Source organism: Galeopterus variegatus, unplaced genomic scaffold (assembly GCF_000696425.1).
Source record: "Galeopterus variegatus unplaced genomic scaffold, G_variegatus-3.0.2 Scaffold15235, whole genome shotgun sequence".
NCBI lineage: Eukaryota > Metazoa > Chordata > Mammalia > Dermoptera > Cynocephalidae > Galeopterus > Galeopterus variegatus.
Window position 1 is genome coordinate 2,215 of NW_007741346.1, and position 18,759 is coordinate 20,973.

The 18,759-nt window shown below is 49.2% G+C and overlaps 1 long non-coding RNA gene across 1 annotated transcript; it reads left to right on the forward strand.

Moving 5' to 3' along the window:
• Positions 1–1,343: 1,343 nt before the first annotated feature.
• On the forward strand, positions 1,344–18,282 carry LOC103582199. The gene is made up of 3 exons (XR_549733.1): positions 1,344–1,407; positions 7,699–7,771; positions 18,194–18,282. It is a non-coding gene; the product is annotated as an uncharacterized LOC103582199 (long non-coding RNA).
• Positions 18,283–18,759: the final 477 nt, after the last annotated feature.

Here is an 18,759-nt window from a genome sequence, read left to right on the forward strand (position 1 = left end):
GAGCATGTTTCATGTGTAATTAGGGTGAGCACACACAGACGCAAGTGTCATCCTTGCGCAAGATTTCCACGTCGTTGCACTGAACTTAGCAGGACACACTTTGTTTCCCAGTCACCAAAGAGAAACCACATTCTGGCCTGTCACCCCTGAGGGCCAGAGCAGCCACATCAGGTTCTAACCAAGATCCTGGGAATGTTGTGTGGACTGAGGGCTTTGCTGATGAAACTGCTGTGTGAGAACTGTGTGCTGCTTAGGTTCAAGTGGAGAGGAGGAACCCAAGCGGTGGCTCGGAACCTCTGCTGCCAACTCTCTGCATCGACTTCTTTAGGCATTTATTTCCCTCACCCTTCTCAGTAACCTTACAGGGTCTAGTCATCATAGCTCCATTTTTACAGATGAGGAAGCTGATGTTCAGAGAGGTGCAGTCATTTGTCTAAGGTCATACAGCGAGGAAGGGGACCAGCTGAGATTTGAACTGGGCCAGTCTGATTCCAGGGTCTTAACTCTTAAATAGATGGTTGTAAAGCAGGGCCAGAATTAAACCTGTGTCTGTGATACCAAAACCCTGAATTCTTCCAGCACACCCCATGACTTCCCTGTGCTCTGATGGGATCCATAAGAAAAAAGTGCACCTGTCTGCTTCTGGGGAGAAAAACCACATTAGACAGAGCCAGAGCCACCTCCAGCTGATGCCAGATCTTATGTTAGCCTTATGCCTTAGAGTTAAGAATCTCCAAGAAGCAGCCAGCAGGAGCTGGTGGGGGCTGCAGGAGGGAGTGGAAACAGGAAGAGGAGGTGGAGGCAGGGACGGGAAGAGGGGACACAGAGGTCACAGGGAGCAAGAATGCAGCGCCGCCATAGAACTCAAGAAAGACTGCAATTCCCTATTTCCTCTCATGTCAGAGGAACCCGACTCAGGTGTTAATAATTCTGAAATTATTTATCAACTGCCTGCTATGTGCCAGGCCCATGCTAGGGGTTTGGGGACATGTCTGGGGGCAAAACTGACAAGGTCCCTACCCACACAAGAGGTTACATTCTGATTATGGGAAAAGACCCACCAAGAAGTGAAAACACATGTAAACAAATGACTGGGCAAGGTCATTTGTAACAACTCTGGTGATAAGTGTTATGAAGAAAATATGACAAGGGGAGGTGATCAGAAGATGGGGTTGGGGTCAGGGTTTCTGTCAGAGGCCTGTTGGAGGATGTGTCCCGAAAGAGTGGAAAGAGCTAGTTCTGGGAACAACCATGGCTTGCTGACCACATGGGACACCGGCCAGCTGCCTTGAGACCCACTCTTTGTGTCTAACTCACCCCTATTCCATTTGCTCTCCGCTTGCAGGTTTGACATCTACAGGAAGGTGCCCAAGGACCTTACGCAGCCAACGTATACCGGAGCCATTAGTGAGTACTGACCTCTCCCGACCCCTTCTTTCCCCCACCCCCGGCACCTGCGTCTTCTCTCTGTGCAGAACTTCTAGGTCAGGGAGGATAGAAAAACAGGAGGGAGGGAGGAAATGGGGAGCATCTTGCCAGCCCGTCATGTATTTTCTCATTTCATCTCTGTCCTTACCGTAACCCTGCAAGATACAGGCATCATCTGTTTCTGGAAGGATACACAAGAAATTATCAATAGCAGCTGCCTCTGGGGGAGTAAACTGGGGCTCAGGGGTGGCAGGGAGATTTGCATTTTTCTTCATAACTTTGAAACGATTTGAGTTTCACTTAAGCATGTTTTTACCCATTTTTTTAAAAATCACAATCTCTTGAGATACCATCTCACTCCAGTTAGGATTACTAATGTCCAAAAGACAGAATCATAAATGCTGGCGAGGTTGTGGAGAAAAAGGAACCCTCTATACTGTTGGTGGGACTGCAAAATGGTGCAGCCTTTATGGAAAATGGCTTGGAGTTTCCTCAGACAATTACAGATAGATCTACCATATGACCCAGCTTTTTCACTGCAGGGAATATACCCAGAGGAATGGAAATCATGATATTGAAGGGATACTTGTACTCCAATGTTTATTGCAGCACTATTTACAATAGCCAAGAGTTGGAACCAGCCCAAATGTCCACTATAAGATGAGTGGATACAGAAACTGTGGTATATCTACCCAATGGAATTCTACTCTGCTATAAAAAAAAAAATGAAATACTACCATTCACAGCAATGTGGATGGACTTAGAAAAAGTTATATTAAGTGAAGTGGGTCAGGCACAGAAAGAGAAATACCACATGTTCTCACTTATTTGTGGGAGCTAAAAATAAATAAATAAATGCACAAACAAACGGGGGGAGGCAGAGAAGAAGCCACAACAATCACAATTCCTTGAACTTGTTAAGACAAGTGAACAGATATGATGTTGATGGGTGGAGCGGGGAGCAGGAGAGGGAAGGGAGGAATCAGTAAAGGGACACGAAAATCAACTACAATGTATATTGATAAAATTAAAAAAAAATTTTTTTGCATTTCCCAGAATTACAGTGAGACCATGTTTATGACATTGAGAGTACAAAATCTGCCTAAAACAATATGCAAAATGCAATAATCATAAAGAAAAAGATTAATAAAATTTACTTTATCAAAAAATAAAAATAAAAATCACAATCTCAAACCCATTCTTCAATAAAAGGAACCAGGGCTATTTAGAAAAATGGATGATTCCAGGGGTAGGCAGGGAAACCACAAAATGAGCCCCGAGCACCTGTGTCAGTAGAACCCGGGAGCCAACTTGAAGGAAGAACCCAAAGACCAGAGCTGGGGCAATTTGAGTAACAAAAGAAGTAATGATGTTACTGGTTGAGAACCCAAAGAATTAAGAAAAAGGTCCCTGAGTCCAGACTGATATCAATTAATGGGGGAGAAGAGACAAATCTTTCTTTACAAAAGAATTCCAAATAATACATGTAGATACTCTCCCATCCAGGAGGTAGCATTTAACTCTCCCTCCTTGAGTATGGGCTGGACTTAGTAACTTGCTTCTGGAGAATAGAGAATAGAAAGGAAAAACAGTAACTTTGCTATGGGAAAACCTGGAGACACAACCTAAACCAAGTGATGAAGGCTGGCGTCCCCAGCAGTAAGTCACATGGAAGTTGTGTACCTCTGATGTGCTGTGTGGAGGCACCTCGCCTCTGTGGGATCACCCCCCAAAACAACAACCCAGTCTAATTATGAGAAAACATCACAATCCCAAATTGGGGGACAGGCTACAGGGTACATGACCAGTACTCTTCACAAGTGGAAAGGCCTTGAAAAACTAAGGGAAGACCCAGGAACTGGCCAAAAATTCAAATGAAGCTTCTTGCCCCATTCCCACAACCAACCAGCAGCTCACACCTCTTTCCTCAGTCTCTACCATCTCTCCCTTGTCTAGTTTGTTAACAATCAAGTGTGTATCCTTCTAGAATGTTTTGAAACATATTCAGGCTTTGATGTTCCTATACCATTATTTTAAACGCAAAAGGGCGCCTTCTGTACATACTGTTCTTCTCCCCCTTTTTTTCAATTGATATATCCTGGACACCTTTCCTACCAGCACATAAATGGCTACCACATTCTTCCTGCCAGCTATGACATATTCATTCTCTGGCTGACCTATGGTTTATGTAACCAGCCCTAAAAGGGGGCATTCCCAATTCTGGTTCGTTGCTGTTACAGACACCCTTGTCCATATCTTTTTATGTCCTTGTATGGTTATTTCTGTAAGGTAACTTCTCTAGAGGAGGAATTACTGGGTCAGAGGGTATGTGCATTCTAAAATGTAGAAGGTCCTGCCAAATGGCCCTCCAGAGACAAGGTTTGATATGCAGTCCCAACCACAGCGTGCCAGACAGTGAATTTCCTTACATGAGAGGAAAGGCGTGAGGCATAGAAAGCCAGCCCTTAGCTACCATTTAATGAACAAATATTTATGAACCAGGTCCTGGGGCCAGCCCCCCAAGTGCTAGGACCACATTGATAAAAGGGCTTCCGTCTTTGTTCTTGAGCATACAGCTGAGCAGGGCAGGTAGACGCAGACACACAACATTTCATTATGTTGTGATGGGCACTATTAATAACTATGGAAAGAGCAAGGGCACGGGAGACTCACAGATCAGGGTTTGAATTTTGCCTCCTCCGCTTACATGGATGTATGACCTTAGACAAATTCCTAGACTTCTCAGAATCTTGGATCTAGTGCCCTGTTTGCTGGCTTCACCAGATTTCCTACTAGCAAGCATTCTCAGGGGGTCACATTCCTACTCTCCAGTGCCTGAGTCAGTTTCAGAAGCAGTCTGGAGTCAGAGAGCCTTAGAGTCTCACCCAAACATGGATTGAAAAACCTTCCTCAAGCCTTCACTATCAGAAGGCCCTTCTGGTTGAAATACTTCTTATCTGCCTTCATGTTTTTCATTCATTCATTCATTCAATAAATATTTATTCTGTACCTTCTCTGAGCCATGCTACAGTAGTGCTGTGACTTCATCTCTGTCCTCCCAGTCTGGGGCCAGGGGAGAGGGAACAGACACAACAGAGCATGTGTGATCAGGGCCTTTGGACCTCTTGGGTCTTGGCTGAGCAGACACAGTGCTTATCATGTCCACCTGCTGAGTTGAGCAGGCTTTGGTCCAAGACTTGAAAAAGCACACAGGTTTCAGAAAGAGGCCTTCTTCCCATCCCCATCCTCCCACCTCTGCTCTGGATTAAGTTAGAACTTAGTGGCATGTCCACAGGCATGGGGCAAGGAAGGCAGCTAGAAGAACTGGTCCATCTGAGTCAGCACTGACCTTCAAAAACAATCCCTATTTTGTGCCTGTGCATCATTACAGCATCCAGTGGGTTGTTAGGGCTTGGGGGTAGGATTTGGGGAGTAGCACACATGATTCTGAAATGTGGGTCCTATGTGATGCTGGTCAGAAAAAGTGCAAGATTCCAGATGGAGGATGTTTTGACTGCTTGGTGAGATTCTTTTTCAGGAGATATAATTACCAGTTTGTAGGTGAGAAGGGAAGAACAGGAACCAGGAAATGTGTATTGGTAATTGATCTTCTCCAATGGATTTGTTCAGCAGCTGGAGAAGATATTTGAAATTAATTTCTAAGCTGTAAAACACACACACATACACACACACACACAAACCATTGTCACTGTATAAACTGATGTGGAGCCTATTTAGACATAGATTGCTGAGTGAGCAAAGCCCAGTTGAAAAGGATGTGTTCATTATGCTGCTGTTTGCTTAGAAGAGAAAGGAATTTGTATATAGATCTGTGCTTTTATGTCTGTGGAAGGACACATAAGACTGTAACAGGGAAGGGTGGATTGTGGACAGGAGAAAGAGACTCACAGATTATACCTTTTTATGCAGCTAGCTTTTTTTTCCTTATAATATGCATGTATTACCTACTTTTTAAAAAAAGTGAAACCCTTAAACACCACTCCTATACAACTTTTTTAAAGTTTGGAAGAAATTGGGAGTAGTTTCAGCATCGTCTCGGTGTGGTTTTAGAGACTCAGCGGGCAGTCTGGGGACATCCCTCCCTTCACTTGGAGCCTGAGTTCTTGGGATTCCTTTTCTCAGGGCATTGGTTCTAGAACACATGGGTTCCAGTCCTGTCTCCCCTGCCCCATACAGGGTAGCCCTGGGTCAGTCTCTTCGTCAAGCTGAGCCTCCATATCTACACCCTTAACATGGGATCATGCCCCGTCAGAGTTGGTGGGAGTGTGAAATGACAAGATGTCTGTTAATGTCCTCATGACAGGGCGTGTAGTAGGTGCCCAACAAATATTTGAGATCGATGGATGGATGGATCAATGGATGGATGGATGGGTAGATCGACGGATTTTTGGCTGCTATTTTAAATAGGTAGGTAGATAGACTAATAAAAATGATATAAATAACTGGCTTTAGCGTCCTTGATGATGGCTCTGCCAGTTCAGGTGCAAGCTGCTGAGAATGTAGCAGAATTAGCAAGTGGGACTAGGAATTTTTTTCTTTCTTTTCGGGAAACTAAGGGCCAACCACCTTGTCAAATCACCAAACACTCCCAACATCTCCCTGATTAAAGTCCTACTAATGAGCTAATATTCAAGTGATTATTACCTGCCAGGCACTGTTTCAAGCCCAATCTCCATGTTATTTAAATCCTCGGAGGAGCCCTATGAGGCGGGTACTATGACTTTTGCCATTTTACAGATGAGGAAACTGAGGCACAGAGACATTAAGAAACTTACCCAGGGACACACCGCAGGTTCAGTAGAGTCGTGGGGCTACAGTGTGACCCCAGAGCGTGAGCCCCTGCCCACTACACTCCTCTGTTATAAGCCCAGGTGAGGCATGTTCTGCCCTCCTTTTGTACTTTGGGGACTGATTCTCTGACTCATGCAATACCTGTTAGTGCCTTCTGTGTCCCCAGCCCCAGGCCAGGCACTGGAACTATGGAGTTTTTGCCTTCTGGGATATCAGTCTAGTGGAAGAAACAGCCACAGGTAACCAATAAAATGTAGAAAGTGTTCAAATAGAGACAGGGAGCACAGAGGAGAGTGACCAGCTCCACCTCGGATGATGGAGGAAGCTTCCCACCAGCAGGGACATTTGAGTTGGTCCTCAGCCTGGGAGAATGAGTAGAAGTTCACCCAGCAGAGAGGATAACCATGGAAGAATAGGGGAGATGCGGAAGATCATTCCAGGCATAGGAACAGAGATAATACATGCATTTCGGGAACAGCAAGCAGCTCGGTGTGGCTGGGTGGTTGGACGTTGTGGGGAGTGTCATAGATGGGGCTGGTGAGCTGAGGAGGGCCAGACTCTGGGGCACTTGTTATGTCCTGCCCCAAGTAATGACTTCAAGGGCTGCAAACTCCAATGTCTTCATGGGTAAGGCAGGTGAGATAAAGATGAGTGACGTGGGCTGACTCCAGAACTCTGGTCTACACTCTGCATTTCAAACGCATTGAACCATTCTTCACTTCTGTAAAGAATTGTCTCTTCTCTTGAAGCACAGCTCTTGGTATCTTCATTTTCCTACTTCTGAGAGAGATGTGAGCACAGGGTTGATGGCACCACAGAGGATGGAGATAAATGGCATCAGACACTCTGCCTCAGCCTGGGCATCAGGGAGGCAGGAGGGAGTGATGGGGCTTGTGGCAAGCTGGTGGACTCAGATGCCATGTGGGAACAAGGGCTCAGTGTTCTGGAGAAACCAGAAATCTGGACTTTCATGTAAAAATCTCCTGATTCAATGTGGACTCGAAATTTTAAAAAAATATGTAGGTACATCAAAAAGTTCATGGAAAAATACCATTAAAAGATAAGAATCTTTCCGCGAACTTTTTGAAGTATCCTCATATATCACTCAAGCCAACCAGAACACATTTGTTGGCCACCAACTTGCAACCTCTGTTTTTGGCTGAACTCTGCATCAAAGAGCTCTTGTGGAAGAAAGCAGGGCTGGCCCCCAGAAGGATTGCCTGTGGGGGGAGGTTGATCCAGACCCGAGGGTCAGATCAGTACCAAAGGCAGCCTGCCTTCTGGGGGTGAAGCTGCTTCTTATTAAGGCCATGAGTAAGAAGGGACTTTAGGAACCCCTACTCCCACCCTGCTTCTGGGGCCTCTTTTCTCCAAGGGCGGAGGAGGTGGGTGGGGTGGCCTCCCTGCATCAGCGCCCACCACCCTTAACTGCTTGGACCTCTGTGTTGTTTCTTCCAGTCTCTATCTGCTGCTGCCTCTTCATCCTCTTCCTCTTCCTCTCGGAGCTCACCGGATTCATAACGACAGAAGTGTAAGTCACGCTTCCCTGATGGGGCCTTTCAGGGCCCTCTGGGACCCCAGACAAGAAGAGGGAGGGGTGTTAAAAAGGAGAGAGGTCTCCAAACCTTTCAACTTCTTCTTCCAAGCCTGTGGCATCGGTTGCCTCCCTGCTTCTTAAAAAGGTTTTAAAGTTAGAGCAAAGGGAAGTGTTGCTTTGATAAAGCTAAAGAGAACATTTAGGTTCAGTTCAGTGGGGGGAAGGGGAGCCTCCTGACTTCACAGATGAACAGAAATCATCTGCTCATCTGTGCCATCCCTTTGTTTGGCCAGTGGGCTTTTTTCCCTCTGAATCATCTCAGGGTCATTTGATGTGAGAGCAGAAGAGTTCAGAGGAATGGATGTGCAGCTTCCTAGCAGAGGGGGGCGAAGTGGCCGACAGCAGAGCCCGGCCCCCTCCACTAGATGCGTTCTCATTTCCCAGGCCCACACTCAGTAAGGCATCAGCGTGGGCTTCCTGTCAGCGACTGACACAGAGTTAATCCATCCCTGATTCCTAGAATTATCGTCGTCCAGATAACCTAGTAAACACTCTGGGGAGTGTGTAACACAGAATGCCATTGGAATTATTCAGTCGCAACCTCATCGGATACCCCTCAGAGATGGAATTAGACCCAGGAGCTTCCTGCCTCTGGCACTGGCTTGAGGCTTCAGAGCATCTTCATTTCTGTGTTTGCAACCCAAAAAGTCATCCTAGAGCTAGGCCCTGGCCACCCACTCCCTGTTCAACACTGGAATTTTATTTTTCAACTCATGGAATTTCTTGGTTTCCTTTGCCTCCCTCAGAGCCACAGGACAATAGGAAGCTAAAAATATAGCTGCTTAGCCCAAGATGGTTCTTGTTGTTATACAAGCATTATCATCTCTAATCCTGAAACCACCCCAGGATGTAACTCTCTCCTTTTACAGAAGAGGAAACTGAGGCTCACAAAAGTGAAGGGACTTGCCCACAGTCAAGGGTGATGGTAGCTCCAAGGCCTGTCTGCCTTCTGAGCCCATGTGAGTGCTTGTCCTGAACACTGAATGGCCTGGTAAGATGGGAGCACTGGTCTTGCCTCCCCTTAACTGTTTCTGGATATAGCTTCCCACTTCCCACCTTCCCTGTCATTCTGATCCTGTTTTTAACCTTGATGGCACCAAAGCCTAGGGGGCCTCATAGAGTGGTAGGAAGAGCACTGGACAAGGTATCAGGAGACATAGGATCAGGTCTTTGCCTGTTTACTACTTTGCTGTGTGACCCTGGGCAAGTTATTGAACCTCTCTGGGTCTCAGTACTGCTGGCCAAATGAGGGAGGGTAGACCAGAGTCAAAGCTCCCTTCCAGATATGGAAGAGGCTTTGTCTGCTTCCCAAGACATGACCCACTGGTCATGCAAGGATCAAAGAAGGGGTTTTGTTCTCCCCAATCCCCAAATGTGGGGTGACCTTGTCGATTTCAAGGATCTTCCTCCTGTGCACATTTGGGCCACTGGACATCTCAGAGATCACCTCATCATGAATTGGAAATGGAAGCAAGGAGAGCAGTAAGAGATTGAGACTTGCCAGCATTATGAAATACCAATTATATGCCAGGCACCCGCTGGCATCTCCAGGGTACAGACCACTATCTGGGAGGGGAACTGCTGTACAGACTCGTCATGTTCTGAGCAAGGTGAGAGGGGTACACATGTGACAGCAGAAAGGACCAGGTGTCAGCAAGGTGGCTTCATCTATTGTGGGCAGGAGCACCAGCATGTGCAAAGGTCCTGGGGCAGGAATTACATGGGGTATGTGAAGAACAGGAAGAAGCTGGTATGGCTGGAGCAAAGTGAGCAGATGGAGGAGGGGACATGGTGTAGGTAGAACCAAGACAGGCCAGGCCCTGTACGCTGCTGTATAACCATGGAGCTCACTCCCTGACTGTGAGCTCCAGGAGCACAGGGCAGGTGCACTTATTCACTGCTGTGTGGTTCTGCTCTCAGAGGAGCTTAAAATGCTGGCGCTGGACACAGACAGTCAGCAAGCAAACAATTAGACTCTTACCAGTTAGTGACGAGCAGTGCTGTGAAGAAAAAACAAAGGCAGGGTAGGAGATGACAGGGTTCTGCAGGTGCGTGACATTTTGTGAGGGTTAAACAAGATTATTTAGCTGAAAGGTACTTAATAGAGTACCTGATATACTTTAATATCAATAGTTCCATATTTCTTCATATATTTATTCATTTCCTATGTATTCCCCACCTAACTCTAAAAAGGTATTAAGTCTGCTCTGTACCTGGCATATAATAAGTGCTCAGTGAATGTTAATTTCCTTGTCCCCTCCATCCCCACTTCCTGGAGATAAAAACGGGCCTCTCTTGCTCCTGCTGACAACATGAGGGTGGCATAAGTCAGCTCAGCCCCCAGCGAGGAAGGGCACAGAGGCGATGGGCTGCAGACGAGTCAGTTCTGACGTCAGAGCTGCAGACTGGAGCAGGTGGGGCTGCACCTGCTGTGTGCCTGCCAGTGCTGGGGAAGGGCCACTCAGCAGGGCCGGACAACTCATGCCATTTACCAAGGGCAAGGCTGGCTTCCTTCTGAAGAGCACAGTGTGTTCCTACTGCTCCTCACTTCTTCTCTAGGACTGCCTCTTCCATGCTCCTGGGAGCACCCAGACACTCCGATACCACCTGAAGTCCCTGAAGAGGAAGAAAGAGGAGGGGGTGAGGGGAGGGATAAAAGTGCTAGGGACCATTAATTGAGTGTTTGCCTTGCTTCTGGCTCTGTGCTAAATATTTCTCCAACTGCAGTGTCAGTGGCTGGGGAGAGGGAGGGAGGCAGGAGTAAGAAGAGAGACCTGTCCTCAGCCGAGAGCCAGAGCCTTGGAGATGCAGTGACCTGAATGCCCCCTTGTCTCCATGGTGCAGGAGTCCAGAGTCACAAGGATGAACCCTGAGGACTTAACTAACAATCAGGAGGAAAAAGGATTGCCCCTTTCGGGTCTTCCATTTATCAAAAGCTTCTCTGACTCCTGGGAAGCCCTGCAGGATTGGGAAGAATTGATGGTCACAATTTTCTCTTTTCCGGGGTGGCTGGCCCTCTCTGGTGGTTTGTGATCACGGTGGGTCAGCACTCCCTCCCCCCATGAGATTGTAACCCAAGGAAATGAGGTCACCACTGGTTGGATCAACATCGCGCCAACCCCAGCCTGCGGTTATCAGTGACATAAGACGCTTATTCTGGCCCTGGCCTGGTGGGGAGGGAGGCATGTTTGTTTGAGCTGTTGGGCTCCAACCTGGGCTTTGGACAGGCTGGTAATTATTCTTGGGAAAATGTCCCACAGGGTGTTCTGAGACCCTGTGTTCAGGGGAGAAGCCCGCTCCTTGGAGAACGTGGCTGCAGAATGCTCCAGCCTTTGACTGCCTAGGCTCTGTCTGCCTTTAATAATTATTAACCCGATGGGGATTTGTAATAATAAAATGTAGTAACTGGAACTCTCTACTGATCATTTAAAGCATAATATAACTTATGGTACTTTCCTTGTGAGTGACCACATGCTGGCCGCCTAGGTTAGCACTTTGTAAAGATCATCTCACTTTATCATCACGAAATCCCTTGAGGTAGTTACTACTGTTAGCCACACTTTATACCAGGGGAAAACTGAGGCACCAGGAGGCCGAAACCACACAAGGTTAGTAAGTGGTGGAGCTGGAGTCAAACTCTGTCTGACGCCACAGCCCAGATTTGGCACCCCCACTGTGTCACCCCACCCTTCCCTGCCCAGAGCATTTCAGAGCCCTGGGCACGTGGCAGTTGAATGGAGCAATTGGATGCACACTTCTGGGCTGAGACGGCCAAGTGGGCAGATGGAGCCCCAGGAAGTAGGAGCTCGGAGGTTGTCTTGAACCGTGTCCTCATATGTTTCCCGTAGCAGGCCCAGAGTGGAGAAGCCAGCAGCTTAACCAAAGAGGAGGAGCCAAATGTCCCCCTCTGAGCCCACATTACCTCCTCTGACACTGGACTGTGGGCCAAGGCTGGGTAGAGAGCCGCAGATGTCTCATTAAGGAGCATTAAGGACCTTGCTCTTAGCACAGGAGGCTTGAGGGCTTCTGAGCACGAAGTGACAAGATTGGGTTTATGCCTCAGAAAGATCACCTCTTGTGAAGATGGGTTTGGGGCAGAGTGACCCAGAGGCCAAGGCCCCTGTGAGGAACTGGGTGGTGGGGCTAGGCAGAGGGGCTGAAGGTGCTGGGACCATGGCTTTGGAGTAGGGAGTGGGGCAGAACTGGGCAGCTGGTTGTGGAGGGACCATTTTTGGACACCCTGCTGGTAGGTTACAGATGTACTCATTTTCACCTGGAAGAGTCAGGATTTGAAACTCAAGGTCTCAGAGTGCTCAGTCGCATAACCTACATCCCTCCACTCCCACTCTCACCCCAGGCCCTTGCTGCAAGCCTCACTGCTGTGTAAGTTTCCATTCGATCAAATTATTAAGCATGGAGGTCAGCGAATTTAGGCAGGAATCTGAACTATTCAAGTGCTCTTCTAAAAGCAAATAAAATTGTTTTCCGTAGATGTCATCGGACTCACGCCTCAGCCTAGAATTTCAAGGCCCTCCACTGCATTCCACCTACACTCCCCCACCCATACCTCCTCAGCTCCTTTCTTCCCCTCTCCCTACAAGGCGACGCTGGGCCTGACTGAGCCCTCGACTTCCCGGCCAGGACCAGCGATCAGTGCATGGCTCCTGAGAGCTCCAGCTGAGCACTGCCTCCTCCATTCATACTCATTCCGCACAAGTTTGTGAGCATGTCCTCTGTGCTGAGGCTCAGGGAGCCCTTGTCCTGGTGGGGGAGTCACATGCTGCTACCCATCCTGGCGTGGCAGGTGGAGGTGACCAAGGGAGGCTTGTAGATACAAAGCAAGTGGACCTCTGAGCGCCTCCCTGCCCTGCAGGCACTTGGGCCATGGGGGACGGGGGGCACTCCTGAAGGTTATCAAAAAGGACAATGACACCTGCCTCACAGGTCTTCTTGGAGACCACTTACCCCTCAGTTTTTTCCCAGTTCCTGTCACATCCAGACAGTGTAATGCAATGGGAACAGCACAGCTCGGGGATCGGTGACTCTGGGTTCAGATGGCGCCTCTGCCTCTTCCTGAGTTCGTGATCTTGGCCAGTCATTTATCCTCCTCTGAGCCTGATGTTATCCATGAAAAGAGAACAGCAACCCCTGTTACATGTTACCTTGCTGTGAGTATTAAATAGACACCACCTGTGAAAGCCCCAACGTAGTCCCTGGCACAAACTGGGTGCTTGGAACCGAAATGACTCCCAGCTTTTACAAAAGCCTTAGAATATACCAGGCAGGGGTGGGGGGTGGCTGTGCAAGTGCCATTCACACACTAACACATTTAATCTTCACCACGACTCTGTGAGGTGCTGTGTTAGTGTCCCTGTTGTTATCAACTCATTAAACACTGATATTAATAATCATGATAAAAACAGTGGACATTTCTTTAACGCTATTTACTGAGACCGTGTTCAGCATTTCTCTTGTTCTCATTTAATCTTTTCAGTAACCCCATGACATCAATCCTATGATTGTCCCTATTTCACATCTGGGGAAACTGAGGTTGGTGGCAGTGAGAGCTCTTACCCAAGGTCAGTCAGCCAGGGGGTGGCAGAGCCAGGATTTGACCCTGACAGCCGGGCGTCCCCCAGGATGCTGTATTTTCTTGACCAAGAAGGACCTGTGGGCAGCCTCAAGAGAAAGAGATGAGTGACACACACTCTCTCCTGCCCTGGGACGGCCTGCTGCTCTACCCACCTGTCCTGCTGCTCTACCCACCTGTCCTGCTGCTCTACCCACCTGTCCTGCTGCTCTACCCACCTGTCCTGCTGCTCTACCCACCTGTCCTGCTGCTCTACCCACCTGTCCTGCTGCTCTACCCACCTGTCCTGCTGCTCTACCCACCTGTCCTGCTGCTCTACCCACCTGTCCTGCTGCTCTACCCACCTGTCCTGCTGCTCTACCCACCTGTCCTGCTGCTCTACCCACCTGTCCTGCTGCTCTACCCACCTGTCCTGCTGCTCTACCCACCTGTCCTGCTGCTCTACCCACCTGTCCTGCTGCTCTACCCACCTGTCCTGCTGCTCTACCCACCTGTCCTGCTGCTCTACCCACCTGTCCTGCTGCTCTACCCACCTGTCCTGCTGCTCTACCCACCTGTCCTGCTGCTCTACCCACCTGTCCTGCTGCTCTACCCACCTGTCCTGCTGCTCTACCCACCTGTCCTGCTCTACCCACCTGTCCTGCTGCTCTACCCACCTGTCCTCCTGCTCTACCCACCTGTCCTGCTGCTCTACCCACCTGTCCTCCTGCTCTACCCACCTGTCCTCCTTATTTTCCTCTTTCCTTTCCTCTCTCCCTCCTCCCCTCCCTTCCTTATTTTCTATTTTCTTTTTTTTTGGGTGGTTGGCCAGTACGGGAAGCCAAACTTGTGACCTTGGTGTTACCAGCACCACGCTGTCCCAAGTGAGCTAACCGGCCAGGCTTTTATTTTCTTTCCTTCTTTTTAGCGAGGTATTGATAACTTACATACATGGAAGTTCATGAATCTTAAGGGTGAGACTCACCGAACTTTCCCTTGTGTCTACCGCTGTGTAGCTGTCACCGCAGTCAAGACATAACACATTTCCATTGCCGAGAAGGTTTCCTGTGCCCCCTCCCAGTCAGTAACCACTCTTCTGACTTCTATTGCCATAGATTCATTTTGCCTATCTTCTAACTTCATTGAAAGCTTTTCCAGTTTTACATAGGAGGAAACTGAGGCTGAGAAGTGACGTGACTTGTTCCGGGTCCCCCAGCTTCTAAGTGGCAGAACCAGGAGGTGAACCCACATCTGTCTGCCACTGCCCCATGGGTCTTCTCATTGCCCATGCTACAAACAGCGGGAGTCAGACCCACAAGAGTTCCCAAACTGCAGTGAATCCACAAAAAGCATTTATTTTTCTTTCAGATGGGCTGATTTTTGGCAGCCCATTGGCCTTTTAAAATTGGTTCAGCCAGTAAAGTCAGATAGCCTTGGCAGGCCCCTGCTGACGGTTGGCTATGGGTGGCAGGAAGCCAGCAGCCCTGGAACATTTGCCTTGGACGCAGAAGGCGGCCATGCTGACCTCATCAGGCAGCACAGGTGATTGAATCATGTATATCCCACAGCCTGGGGCCCTCCAGGAAGGAGCTTGGGAGCAACCAGTTCTGGCCTTACATAACCAGACTGGCCCAGTGTGCTGCAGGCCGGTGTGTTTTCCATTCCAGCCAGCGCCTCAGCCCCTTTGTTCTGGGTGGCCTTTCAGCCCCAGGGAGCCTGGCCTCTGCTTATTCTGGTTAGGAAGGCAGCATCCATGCCTGGGAGAGGCTTCCTGGGGCCTTGCGGGTGAGCTCACCTTGGCGCCACACCTGGGATTCGCCTCGCTTTTGGCTGAGGTCATCCCCAGAGGATTGCCAGGGGGTGACATCATCCCACAATCCCTCAGTGATGCGCAGAGGCCCAGCCTTGCCAGGTGGGAAAGGTGAACAGCTCCAAGGAAGAGTCTTACTCACCTGGGAAGGGAAGTTGGAGGCTCTCCCTCCATGACCATTTTGTTAATCACGTAGCAATTTCATTACTCAACCACCCTCCGGAGTTGCGAGTTGAGGCTGGGGTAGAAATTGGGTGCTGAAGGCTAAGGAGAAATCGATCCTCCTCTAGGTTAACCTCCTGTTCACTTCTCTCCCACCAAGCACAGGCCCATGTGTCCCCTCCCCACACCCTATGGTCACTGAGGGTCCCCCTCATCTTCTCCCTTGACGCTGGATGCTGAGGAGAGGGAGGGGAGGCTGTGGAAAGCCTAGGGCGTAAGGCAGACCTGGGTTGAGATTCGAGCCCAGCCCTTTCCTATTATTTGACCTTGGGGATGGAATACACCCTCTCTGAGCCTCAGTTTCCTGATTTTAAAATGGGGATTGGGAGATTTCATAGGAGCAGATGGGATGATGTGAATGAACGTAGTACCCCCTCCGCCGCCCCCCAGTAGGCCTCCCGCAGCTTAATGAACGGGCTAGGGGTCCAGCAGTCTGAAGGCTGAGCTGCTTCTGTTGCTCTCATGTCGCTGGGAATATCCTTATGGCCCCACAAGGAAACAGTCCCCACTGCCTTTCTGAGCCCACTGTTCCTTAATTGCGCACCAGCTATATCATACTAGGTGCTGAGGGCACAAAGATGGGGACTTTGAAAAAGCGAAATTCCCTTGACCTGGCCCGGCTCGTTCTTTCCCAAAGACATGGCCATTTACGAGGCTCTCCTACGGTCTGATTGTTCAGAGTGGGCAATCTTCCTTTATTTTACAGCCTATGGACAGGACCCAAGAGGCCTAATAAATTATTAACATAACCACAGCCCAGCCACCTCAAGCATTCCCCACTAGGCCAGGCCTTTAGATTTGGTTCCCCGTCCCTGAAGGGAGTTATCTGGGAATCAGAAGTGAGTGTCAGACACAGCTGTCTGATATCCACTTGGCAGCTCCTCAGGGTTGTCTCCAAGATAGCTCAAGCTCAGCACCGCCTCTGGAGTCCCGAACCACTCCCTCCCTGCCAGTCCGGCTCCTTCCAGGGGCTCTCAGCCCGACGTGTGGTCTAGAAAGAAACATGGCAGTCTGCCTGTGTGCCTCCCTTGATCTACCCCCATGTCCCACCTATCCGTCCTGCCTACTCACTGTATCTGGCATCCCTCCCTCCTCTCCATCCCTATCACATCCCAGCCAGGTGGCCATCATATTTTGCCTGGGCCACTACAGCAGCTTCCCATCTGGTCTCCTTGCTGCACTGTGGCCAGAGGGAACCTGTTGAAGTGCAAACCTGACCACGCAGCTGTGCTCAGCCTCTAGTCCCTCCTGAGCTGGCCCCTCCCACTCTCCGACTGCCAGGCTTCCTTTGCTCTTACGCTGCAGCCATGCAGCCTTCATTCAGTTCCCCAAGCCAGCCATGCTCTCCCCACTTCCAGGCCTTTGCACATGCTGTCAGGATTTCCCTTCCCCTCTCTGCCAGGATAGAGCCTCCTCATCCTCTGCACCTCAACTTACATCTCAGAGAAGTCTTCCCAGCCAGCTCTCCCCAAAAGTCAGTCACCCTGCAGTCCCTCTCCTGGCACTCTGCAGCTTTCCATCAAAGTACTAATCGTAGTTGGTGGCAACATGTTTATTTAGGAGGTGAGTAATGTCTGGTTCTAGTGTCTGTAAGCTCAGTGAAGGCAGATGCCACATCTGTCTGGTTCTTGACTGTCTCTGGCACCTGACAGGTAGTGGGTACTCAAAGAATATTTGTTGAACAAATGTGTGTTGTGAACAGATCCAACTCTGTGCTGTTATCCCTGACAGCAAGGTGATGTGGCTGTCTGTGGAGCCACCTGCCCCCTAACTATTATTCTGTGGTCAACAGAATAATGAACTCCAGCTCCCAAAGGTGTTTACATCCCTGTCCCTGAAACCTGTGACTGTGCTACTTTACATGGTAAAAGGAACTTTACAGATATGATCGCATTAAAGATCTTGAGATGGGGAGATGATCCTGGGCTATCCTGGTGTGCCAGATGAAAGTACAGAGTTCTTATAAGAGAGAGGCTGGTGATCAGGGAGCAAAGAGGCAACGCTGCTGGTTCTGGAGATGGATTAAGGGAGGCCATGAGCCTAGGCATCTCCTAGAAGCTAAAAAGGCAAGAAAACGGATTCTCCCCTGGGACCTCCATAAGGAACACAACCCTGCAGACCATTTTAGACTTCTGACCTCCAAAAGTATAAGATAATAAATTTGTGTTGTTTTAAGCCATTAACTTTGTGATCATCTGTTATAGCAGCCACAGGAAACTAATACAGCTATCAAGTCGGTTCTCAGGACTGGTTCCTCCCCTAGGACATTGTGATGAGGAGCATCTGGGAATTCCTGATTTCCCAACTGGATGGGGAGGGATCTCAAGAAAGGAGGCAATAAGGTGCTATGTGCCTGTTGGTGCCAGGCTCTGATCCCTAGTAAGACCCCATTTCTTATTCCAGTATTCAAACCACCCCATTAGCAGAGGATGGTGGTGTCCCTGGTTAACAGATAGGTTCATAGAGGAGAACATAAAAAGAGCCAGAGCCAGGCTTTGAACTTGAATCTGTCTGACTCTGAAAGATGAGTTCTTCCCACCACCCCACCCACCTCCCCCCGAGCAGCTGCCCTTCCTCTAAGTGATAGGGTGGCATTTGGAGGGTGCTGTCGAGATGGGATATGCAGGCTTCGCCCAGATGGGAGTCTGGGTCATCTGAGCAGTGGTCACCAAGTGAAGTGGCCCTTGGCTGTCCCCTGCAGCTGGGATCTGTGCCCCCGGGTCAGTGAAAGTTTCTGTACTTGTCTCTCCCTCAGTGTGAACGAGCTCTATGTCGATGACCCGGACAAGGACAGCGGGGGCAAAATCGATGTCAGTCTGAACATCAGTTTACCCAATTTGCACTGTGAATGTGAGTATTCCAAACAGCCCAGGGCTCCAGCAAGACCCCTCCTTTGGGCAGATCTATGTGTGCATAAATGGGGAGATATCCAGGATAAGCCAAGTGGATGGGGCAAGCTCCAAACAACATGTAGCATGATTCTGCCCACTCTTTTCTTAGAGGAGAATGTCATTGAATATGCATGCACTTGGAGATTTTCTGGAGTAAAAAAGCATAAGAAACTACTCATAGGGGTTACCTGTGGAGAGCAGCTGGGTTGGTGCATGGAGGTGGGGGGTGCCTCTTAGGTCTAGTTTCTTAGAAGCAGAACCTGAGATTCTCGTGCAGGAGGTGTATTGAGAGGAAGAAGCTGTCAGGAAGAGAGAGATGCAGGCTAGGGCAGGATATGCAAAAATGTGTGTTCAGCTGAAGTCCAGTCTCAGCCTGACCTCACAGGATGCTGCAGAGTGTGAATGGCATCATAGAGCTTGTCCCACCCAG